This window comes from Anolis carolinensis, chromosome 6 (genome assembly GCF_035594765.1).
Source record: "Anolis carolinensis isolate JA03-04 chromosome 6, rAnoCar3.1.pri, whole genome shotgun sequence".
Taxonomy (NCBI): Eukaryota; Metazoa; Chordata; class Lepidosauria; order Squamata; family Dactyloidae; genus Anolis; species Anolis carolinensis.
In genome coordinates, this window is record NC_085846.1 from 34096699 (window position 1) to 34107216 (window position 10518).

At 39.5% G+C, this 10518-nt stretch overlaps 1 protein-coding gene across 1 annotated transcript in view; it reads right to left on the bottom strand.

Moving 5' to 3' along the window:
* stard3 (StAR related lipid transfer domain containing 3) overlaps positions 1 to 10518 on the bottom strand; it is a 45344-nt gene extending 34826 nt beyond the window's left edge. Inside the window, exon 1 of the mRNA XM_008113330.3 lies at positions 10334 to 10518. The gene's annotated coding sequence lies outside the window, so the exon portion shown is untranslated. The remainder of the gene's footprint in view (positions 1 to 10333) is intronic.

Here is a 10518-nt window from a genome sequence, read left to right on the forward strand (position 1 = left end):
CTTTGGTCATATCATAAGACAGGACTCTCTAGAAAAGATAGTAATGGATGGCAAAGTAGAATACAGCAGGAAAAGATGAAGACTGCATTCCAAATGGATAGACTCAACCAAGGAAGTCATGATCCTGAGTTTGCAAGATTTGAGCAGAGCAGTTGATGACAGTGTAACAGAGAACTGTCATTCATAGTCATAAGTAAGCTTGAATTAACAGCAGTTAATAACATCTCACTGAAATGTCTCATGAGAAGCAAGGATTACTTTTTTGTCCTTCTCGCCACCTTTTGTCTTCCCTCAAGTCTGAACAACATCACACATTTCCTTATCATTCTGCTTTGAGGAGGTGCTGCAACCTTACTCTTGCAAGTGAAATTCCTCTTGTATTATCTTGAAAACAAGTTCTGAGCTAAAATGTTCCCTGAATTGCCTTTGATTTTGATTTTAAGGCACACTTAGCCTGACTGTTTTATATGAAGGGGTCTACTGCCATAAATACCTGCACTGAGGTAACAGCCAACTGGTTGATGGAAACAAATTTTGGCACAGGGTACTAAAAGCGCTTGATAATTTGCAACAAAATATGAGCAAGGGTGGTCTTCCATAAACTAGTGCCTGTCAGATTTCCTGATCTTCAATTTACACCAGCCTCAGTCAGCAAGACTCCATACCACATTTTGCCAAATGTCAGTGTAAATCTAAAAATGTGCAGTTGCATCTAAATCCTACAGTTGTTCTTGGAGTTTTCCACCAAGTGCAGGAGTGCTAAATATATATATATACAGTAGAGTCTCACTTATCCAACACTCGCTTATCCAACTTTCTGGATTATCCAGCGCATTTTTGTAGTCAATGTTTTCAATACATTGTGATATTTTGGTGCTAAATTTATAAATACAGTAATTACTACATAGCATTACTGCGTATTGAACTACTTTTTCTGTCAAATTTGTTGTATAACATGATGTTTTGGTGCTTAATTTGTAAAATCATAATCTAATTTGATTTTTAATAGGCTTTTCCTTAATCCCCCATTATCCAACATATTCGCTTATCCAATGTTCTGCCAGCCCATTTATGTTGGATAAGCGAGACTCTACTGTATGTATAACGTAGGAGGAAGTTTACACAGTTTGAAGAGCATGACATGGCTTTGTACTTTGCCCAGGCACCAACGGTTATTTTGCCCTTTCATGGATTTCAAAGGTTATTTCCAGCCCCAAAAGATAGCATTCTTTGTGCACCCTGCAACTAAACTTTGAATTTGAGATTCTGGAACAGAAAGTTGCACTGTGCCACCTAGAATAGTGTCATTGAGGTGCACACACTGAAGTTGGTCCTATCTATGAAAGTTCCTTCTTGTGCTACATCTCTCAAATTCTTCAAGCTAACATGGCCCCTAGCCATGTTGCCTTCCGGGAATTGTAGTCTGAAAAAAAAATACTGGCAAGACTGACAAGCAACCCATCTTTAGTGCTCAAGCTCTGGTGCTGGCCCAGATTAGAGGTGGGGAATGATTTAGGACTGGATGGTAAAGATGCGACAGTGAGATGAGGACAGAGATATGAATGGTTTTGATAAACAAAATGGGGCTGGCATTTTGGGTGAAGCTGCTGTTAACAATCTCAAGTATAAATAAGCTAACAATTTAATTTAATAAGAGACAGAAAGAAAGGGTGGGGGAGGGAGGAACTGTGCAGAACTGGATGCATCAAGGATGAACAAGTCATATTCAAAAACATTTGCTTTCAGAACATAGAGCATGATATTAGAATGGAAACTCCCCGTCTCAGGCAGGGCTGTGTAGACCTAGAGCATGACAGTTGGAGAAGAAAATAATACTCCTGCTTTAGGTGGCAGCAGAAAAGCAATCCATTCTGTTTGGAATGTGAGAAAGAAACTGGGGACCACTGCCCCTGGAACGAGTCTAGCATAGTGATATGATTATAACATTCAGTAATGACATTTTGTTGAGGGATACAAAACAGTGTCAAAGACGGACTTGGTGCTCTCACAATACCATGTGATGTATGGTATCGGCAGGGATCAGTTCACCAGCTTTTAGGATTTCTTTGGTTCACCAATATGTCATCCATTAATATAGATCCAACAGTTTAAGCCACTTAAGATGCTGTGGTGACTCTATTAACTAGTTTGCAAAAGCTGCTATGGGACAATTTCCTCTTGTTGGCTAAGATGTGACAAGTGTGTCACTTCTCAAGCCAGTCAAGCATCACATTGGGATGAGGAATTCAGATGCTAGCAATACTGCAAGCCTCAATCATAGATATGAAGGAGCAGAAGTACAGCATCTTAAGAGCATGTCCAGTGGGTACAATACAGCTTAACCAGTCTCAAGACTTATCTGAGTTCAAGTACAACTGTCAAGTTTGCTGATCAAGCAATGACAATGAATTCAGTCTGGGTCCTTAGGATGTTTAGCACCTAGGCCAGTGGTTCCCAACCTGTGGGTCCCCAGGTGTTTTGGCCTACAACTCCCAGAAATCCCAGCCGGTTTACCAGCTGTTAGGATTTCTGGGAGTTGAAGGCCAAAACACCTGGGGACCCACAGGGTGAGAACCACTGTCTTAGAAGATAGAACAACCCAAGTCAAATTGAACAACCAGCTGGCATAGAGGCAATTTAAGCCAATTTTAGCTTGCTTTCAACAGAGCACAACATACATTGCATAGTAAAATGATCAACATTTGCCTAGGAACTAAATACCCTAAAGGCACCAGATCCTGTCTGATCTTAGAAAGCTAAATTGAGTCCACCTAGGATAGTACCTGGATATGAGACTGCCAAACAACACCAAGTGTTGTAGGCTATATTTCAGAGGAAGGAACTGGCAAAACCACCTTTGGTTATTCCTTGCCTATGAATTTCATGAGGCCACTATAAGTCTTCAGGTATTTGACAGTTGTGGCAGGCTGTTATCCCAAACATATAGGGATATGTTGGCTTTTTCAACATCCTGAAGAATTCCTCACTCTTGGGTAAGGAGTGCTCAGTGATGAGGCTATGTAACTACATTTCTCAGTGCACCAAAGTTGATTGAGTGTGACAAGAAACTTTTGATAAAACAAGCCCTGGAACACTTTTGTTGTTAGGTCTTCTGTGATCAGCTTCATATTTTACAAACAGAAATTCATCTGAGTGGATTGTATCCATTTAACAAATCCTTTCCTTTCACTTGATGTTTTTTGCCGATTTAGTGCTCTTATCTCCTATTGACTTTTTCTACTTCTCTTTTCTTTCTGGTCAAAACAATTTGCCAGATTAACTTTCCCTACCCATTTTAGCTGAGGCGGCTCACAGGTCATCCAAAATAATAAAAGAAAACCAAAATAGGCAAAGAAAGTCCCCCTTTGCACTGCTAAATAATCCAGATTATCAAAGCAGAAAATCTACATTATCGGATTCCAACTAGATTATCTTAGTCTACACTGCCATATAATCCAGTTCAAATCAGATAATGTGGATTTTATATGGCAGTGTAGAAGGGGCCTAAGAGTTAAATATAAACTAACATACAATGTAAACACCATAATAACAGCCAGGGAGCAATCATGTCAAAAGTAAACACTCAAGACACCAAAGAAGCTGAAGGCCTATTGGAACAAACAGTCTTCAGCTTGGAACAAAGTGTCATCAGATATGAAGCAAACTGAATTTCAGAGCAGAGCATTCAACAACAGAAAAGTCACATGCTTCTGCCAAACAAGCCTCAAATACAAGTGGGAGGCATAACAGAGCATTTCCTCCAAGGAACTCTGGAACCAGGCACAATAATATGGTGGGAAGCAGTCCAGGCAACCTGGTCGTAAATCATTTAGGGCTTGTGCAGCATAATCATACATCTGACAGATTCATAAATTAGTTCAATGGGACCCTCTCCTAGATAACTATATACAAAATTGCTGTCTAAATATAATAACCTGGTCTTGGAATTCAGCTCAGATATAACCAGTGAAAACAGAGCAGGGAGGTCAAAAGCTTGCTGTGAGCAGCTTTAACTAGACCTCATGTACACTCAAACCACTCACCTGGTTAGGACAGGCTTACAAGGTGATAGTAAGTTTAGATATTACTACTATATCTATTTTTCAGTCTACTACACAAACCTTGGTCGTTATAGCTCTATCTTTCCATCTGTGGCAGCTTCATTCCTCCTTAAGTACACTTTTGTAATTCTTCTTTACACAACTAACTTTATACCAGAAATTATCTTACTATTCCCATGGAGTTAGTACAAAGTGGCACTGGAAAAAGCAAGAAAGATAGCTCGTTTAGCAAAATTTTAAGAATTGGTAATATTACATTCCTTCATTTTTATTTTCTCTATTTTTTTTTCTTTTGGAACCTTTAGTTCAGTCAGTCCATGGGTCACATAAGACACTTTACAGTATGCAGTTCTATCCTATGAAATTCTGGGATTCGTAATTTAGGAAGGGGCACTTATAATTACCAAACAACAAATTCCAATATTCTAAATGATGCAACTATGGCAGCTAAAGCCAAATCATAGAACTGTATTATAATTTTATATTCTAAAAGTGCCTGATGTTAGCTCCTTAGGATGACTTACAATGAGAGAACAGATATGATATAAAGATTAGATTCCTGTACGGAGGTCAGAGAGATCTAGGTTCAAGTGCCAACACAGTTTGATTCTATATTAGATTCTGTCTTTGTAACCTACTGCATCTGGCTTTTCTGAGGATAAAGTGGAGTGCAATGTAGGCTGCCTTGAGCTCACTGGAAGAAAGATACACACTTAAAAGCTAAATATAATAAAAGGTGCTACTTCTCACAACAATCACGTCCATAAATTGCTGCTCACCTCAACATAAAACATCCAGGCCACAGATCTTGCCAAGATCCCCTTATCACTTCCCTCTCAAACTCTCAGAAGTTTTCAGTTCTTCTTACACAAAATTCCCACAAGTCAAAGTATGAATCAAGGTCACTCAGGAATGGAAACCAATGGTCCCTGGAGAATTTTTTTGAGCAATCTAAACTTTTCTCTCTAAATTGTCTCAAGTTGATGAAGACCAGGAAATTTTAGTGGAACATGTTGTATTTATTGTGCTGTATATGACATATATAAGGAGCCCTGGTGGCGAAGTGCGTTAAAGCACTGAGCTGGAGACCGAAAGGTCCCAGGTTCAAACCCCGTGAGCGGCTGCTGTTAGCTCCAGCTCCTGCCAACCTAGCAGTTCGAAAACATGCCAATGTGAGTAGATCAATAGGTACTGCTCCGGCGGAAAGGTAACTGTGATGACTCATGGGCCTTGTAGTCCTGTTCCTAGTACTATTGTGGCAGACGAAGAGGAAAACATGGGATTTCCGCCGTTTCAGCCAGAATCGGAGCCTCTCCACCTGGAGGATGTTTGTCCTCAAGAATGTAGCCAAACAGGCCTTGGGCAGAATTTCCCCCCGTTTTCCCGGAGGGACAATTATAATAGAGATAGAGGAGCCAGGGAGGCTAATCGCCGGAGCCTGAGAATCGCTGCCAAACAACTAGCTGATTAGGTCTGCTTCCCTTGGGAAATTCTAAGGAGTCATGCATCTGGACAGAGTTGGGTTTCGCTTCTCGTTCTCTAGGGAAAGTGTTCTGTTGGCGGGAAAACGAGACCTAATATAGGTGCTGGCCGCAAGGGGAACTTTGCGGAGTCAATTGTTCAGCTTGAGGAGTGAGATCGTGTGTGGACTTCGTAACCCCAGTTCCTTGTTTCCCGGATCAAGTTTCCAGCCTTGCCTTGTTTCACGGACTTCCTTGGACTCTGTTCATGTTTCATGTTTGCCTCGTTTCAAGTCTTTGATCTAGCCAAGAATCAAGTTTATTTTCCAGCCTTGTTGTCAAGCTACATTGGACTCTAAAGACTCAGTCATTCCCCACACTATTGCTTGGCAAAGTGTGTGTTTCGGTCAAGTGGATTATAACTTTGAACTCTAATATCTTATATTGGACAATACATTTCTGGACTATATTTGACCTCATCTGAAAGGTCTGCTTCTGAACTATATTCTTCACTTGTTTTTATTGACTTTATATATTTCTATAATAAAGATATTAGATAGATTCTGGTCTCTGCGCATGGTTATTGGTGCTCTGCAGCCTGGGTCCTGACAGTAACGGTGCTCCATGCAGTCATGCTGGCCACATGACCTTGGAGCTGTCTATGGACAACGCCGGCTCTTTGGCTCAGAAATAGAGATGAGCACCAACCCCCAGAGTCAGACATGACTGGACTTAACGTATGTAGATGGGTATACATAGAAATAATTGTAGTAACAAGAAATTCTTGATAGGATTCAGTTTGTCTGGTTATGCTGGTTTGTGATGACAACTACTGTACAATACATAATAAATGTTCATTTTGTTTGTTTGTTTGTTTATTTATTTATTTATTGGACTTGTATACCGCTACTCCACTTTGTTCAACAATAAATGTGAATTCTTCTTCATGGAAAAGTAAGACATTGTCTGAAAATAAGACCTAGCACGTCTTTGGGAGCAAAAATTAATGTAAGACGCTGTCTTATTTTCAGGGAAACACACGTTTTTATTTTGCCTATTCTCTCACATTCACTTCCAGATTCTCCTTGACTGGACTAGACACAAAGACACTAGAAAACAAGAAATAGGAGGTAGGAGCAATTGATTATTTAGTATATGCAAAAATGAAGAATGATCTGAATAAAATAACATCCAGATCCCTTTTTGACACTTAGAGATTGATCTTTTAAAAACAAACTTTCTGACAGGTGATCAAAGGATTTCACAATAAAGCAGGAAGTCCTCATCCTGCCTTGAGAAATCTTACCTCTACCAGGCCAAGGCAATGAATTCCCTCTGCCACAATTATTATCGACAGCCTTCCTTCCTAGGCACAACCAATTATGATAACATCCTTCTTGTCACAACTTCATTTACATCTGCCCCTTGCATTTCCTAAAATGTTTTTGCATGCACGGATTATGACTCATTAGATAATCTCTGTCAACAGTGCAGTTCCATGTTGCTTTTAAGCAAATCAGTAATCTCTTCTTCCAGTTTGTTTAACCATTATTCTCTTCCTCTTTTCCCCCTTCTCTTTTTATTGTTAAAGGTACATGTGTCAAGATAATTCAATTGACCTTTCCCTCTAAGTGAGAGATTCTCATAACAGAAAAACATCCAACTGTTCAGAAAGTACCACCATCTTGAAAACAGCATCATTTGACATGTATTATAAAGTCAAACAGATCTATGAAACACAAGGTCCTATTGTCAAATTCTGATTCTGTCACAATCTTCACTAGTTAGATACAAGAAAACCACACAAGTCATATAAAAACTTAGGCTACAATAAATCCTTTATCTTGAAGATGTTGGCAGACTACTGCAGACTAACAACCCCTTTAGAAGTTACAAATGTAGAAGGCTGTATAAAATTGCATACATAAAATACTCTCAGTACACTGAAACATGAGTAAATATACTATTTATCTTTTGAAATATTAAGTAACAGACTTTTGTTAGGCAGACTTTTGCCCTAATTAGTGGGACTTTGTATAAGAGACACACAGTATACTACGGCCTTTCCACACTGGCCCTTTATCCCAGGATGTGATCCAAGATTATCTGTTTATTCCAGGTTATCTAGCAGTGGGGACTCATATATTCAGGTTTAAAGCAAATAATCTGGGATCACATCCTGGGATAAAGGGCAGTGTGGAAGAGCCCTCAGTTAACTAGAACTCAAGCAATGGAAACTCTCAAATATCTGGCAAAAACAGAAGAAATCATAAGAAATAAAATTACATGATTTCAGAAGAAATGTCACACGAGGTTAAGTTTGTCTTTATTTGATCTTAATTACTCCATTTCAATATTGATATTAAGTCAAGACAGGGTTTATGCTATGAGACCATATGGGGTATAGTATTAGAAGCATCGACCCATAGAGTTGGAAGAAACTGTGGCTCCTTCCACACAGCTGAATAAAATCCCATATTTTCTGCTTTGAACTGGAATATATGGCACTGTGGACTCAGATAACCCAGTTCAAAGCAGATATTGTTGGATTTTCAGCCTTGATATTCTGGGTTATATGGCTGTGTGGAAGGGCCCTAGAAGGGCCATCCAGTCCAACCCCCTGACATACAGAAACCCACAATCAAAGCAAAAATTGTTATTATTATTAGTTAATTGTTAATAGTTAGTTCTATTCTAATAGTAACTCTCAAGTAACCAAAAACAACATTTTTCCTGCACCTATCAATCCCTATGGGAGCCAGTTCACTGGGGGTCCTTCACACAGCCATATAACCCAGAATATCAAGGTAGGAAAACTCACAATTTCTGCTTGGAATTGGGTTATCTTGAGCCCATACTCAGAGAATGTGGGATTTTCTGCCTTGATATTCTGGGTTATATGCCTGTGTGGAAGAGCCCTGAGAGCCTACTACATATGATGACACACTGCCACTATGAATCCGTTTTGTATATCCCCTATCTCTTTCTATCTGTTAACACATAAAAATATTTCAGATCATATGAAGTAAACTCCAGGCCACTTAAGACATAACATGAATCTTCCAAGGACTCTTCTTCAGAATAAAAACATGTACAGTAAGTATATTATGTGCATAGTACAGTGTCCCCTAAAAACTGAATTACAACCAGGGCTCCTTTCACACAGCTGAATAAAATCCCACATTCTCTGCTTTGAACTGAGGTGTATGGCAGTGTGAACTCTGATAATCCAGTTCAAAGCAGATATTATGGGATTTTCTGTCTTGAGATTCTGGGTTATATTGTTGTGTGGAAGGGCCCCAGGAAGCCCCAAATACCCTGGCAGAAGAGCACAGTAGTTATTATTATTATTATTATTATTATTATTATTATTATTATTATTATTTTACTGACACAAAAATACAGTATGACATAGCAAATGAGATATATATGCTGGATTTCATATCACAAAATCACAAGTTGAACACTTCCCAAGTATTTAGGACTGTGTGATGTATTTTCGAATGATGTGCGCAGATCCAAGTAAGGTGGCTTTTTGTAGTTGACAGATCATGATTTTGTCAATGTTTATTGTTTTCAAATGCCAGCTGAGATCTTTTGGCATGGCACCCAGGGCCCTTCCACACAGACATATAACCCAGAATATCAAGGCTGAAAATCGCACAGTATCTGCTTTGAACTGGGTGATCTAAGTCCACACTGCCATATATTCCAGTTCAAAGCAGATAATGTGGAATTTTATTCAGTTGTGTGGAAGGGGCCCCAGTGTGCTGATTACAACTGGGACCACCTGTACAGGTTTATGCCAGAGCCTTTGCTGTTTGATTTTGAGGTCCTGATAATGGCCGAGTTTTTCTTGTTGTTTTTCATCAATTCGACTGTCACCTGGTATGGTGACATCAATAATCCAACCCTTTTTTCCCCCACAACCGTGAGGTCTGGTGTATTGTGTTCCAGAACTTTGTCAGTCTGGATTCAAAAGTCCCACAGTATTTTTGCATGTTCATTTTCCACTACCTTTGCAGGTTTGTGATCCTACCAGTTCTTTACTATTGGCAGGTGGTACTTGTGACATAAATTCCAATGAATCATTTGGGCCACATTATTATTATTACAGTAGAGTCTCACTTATCCAACATAAATGGGCCAGCAGAACGTTGGATAAGCGAATATGTTGGATAATAAGGAGGGATTAAGGAAAAGCCTATTAAACATCAAATTAGGTTATGATTTTACAAATTAAGCACCAAAACATCATGTTATACAACAAATTTGACAGAAAAAGTAGTTCAATACGCAGTAATGCTATGTAGTAATTACTGTATTTACGAATTTAGCACCAAAATATCACAATGTAAACATTGTAGTCAATGTTTTGAAAACATTGACTACAAAAATGCATTGGATAATCCAGAACGTTGGATAAGCAAGTGTTGGATAAGTGAGACTCTACTGTATTACCATTATTAGACAATTCCTCTTCCTTCACACCCCAAATCTGTCATATGGGATACTGAGCTTGAGCAAGTCACACTCTCTCAGCCTGAGACGAAGGCAATGGCAAACCTTTTCTGAACACATCATGCCATGAAAACCCTGTGATAAACTGCCACCTTAGATAAGAAATTACTTGAAGGCACAAAACAACAACAGTGATCTACCTTGCAAGGCTGTTGTGAGGAGCCTTAAATTAACATCTTAACAGGCATCTTGACATGAACAACATATCTATTTACCAGCGTCCTGTGCTCTCTTCCTAGGAAAATCCCACCCATGCCAAAACAACGCCACTCTCGTTGCTGTTCACTTTACCTGGTCAGTAAAATCCCATCAAGGCCTCAGTTTCCCTCAGCAACAGGAACCAAGCGTAAAATAATGCGGAAATAGCCCCCTTCCCTTCGGGCCGGACATGACTTCCGGTCACATGACCTGCCCATGCCCGGAGAATGAGCCGGCAAGCAGCCCTCCACCTCAGCCTCTTCCCCGCCTCTTTTCCC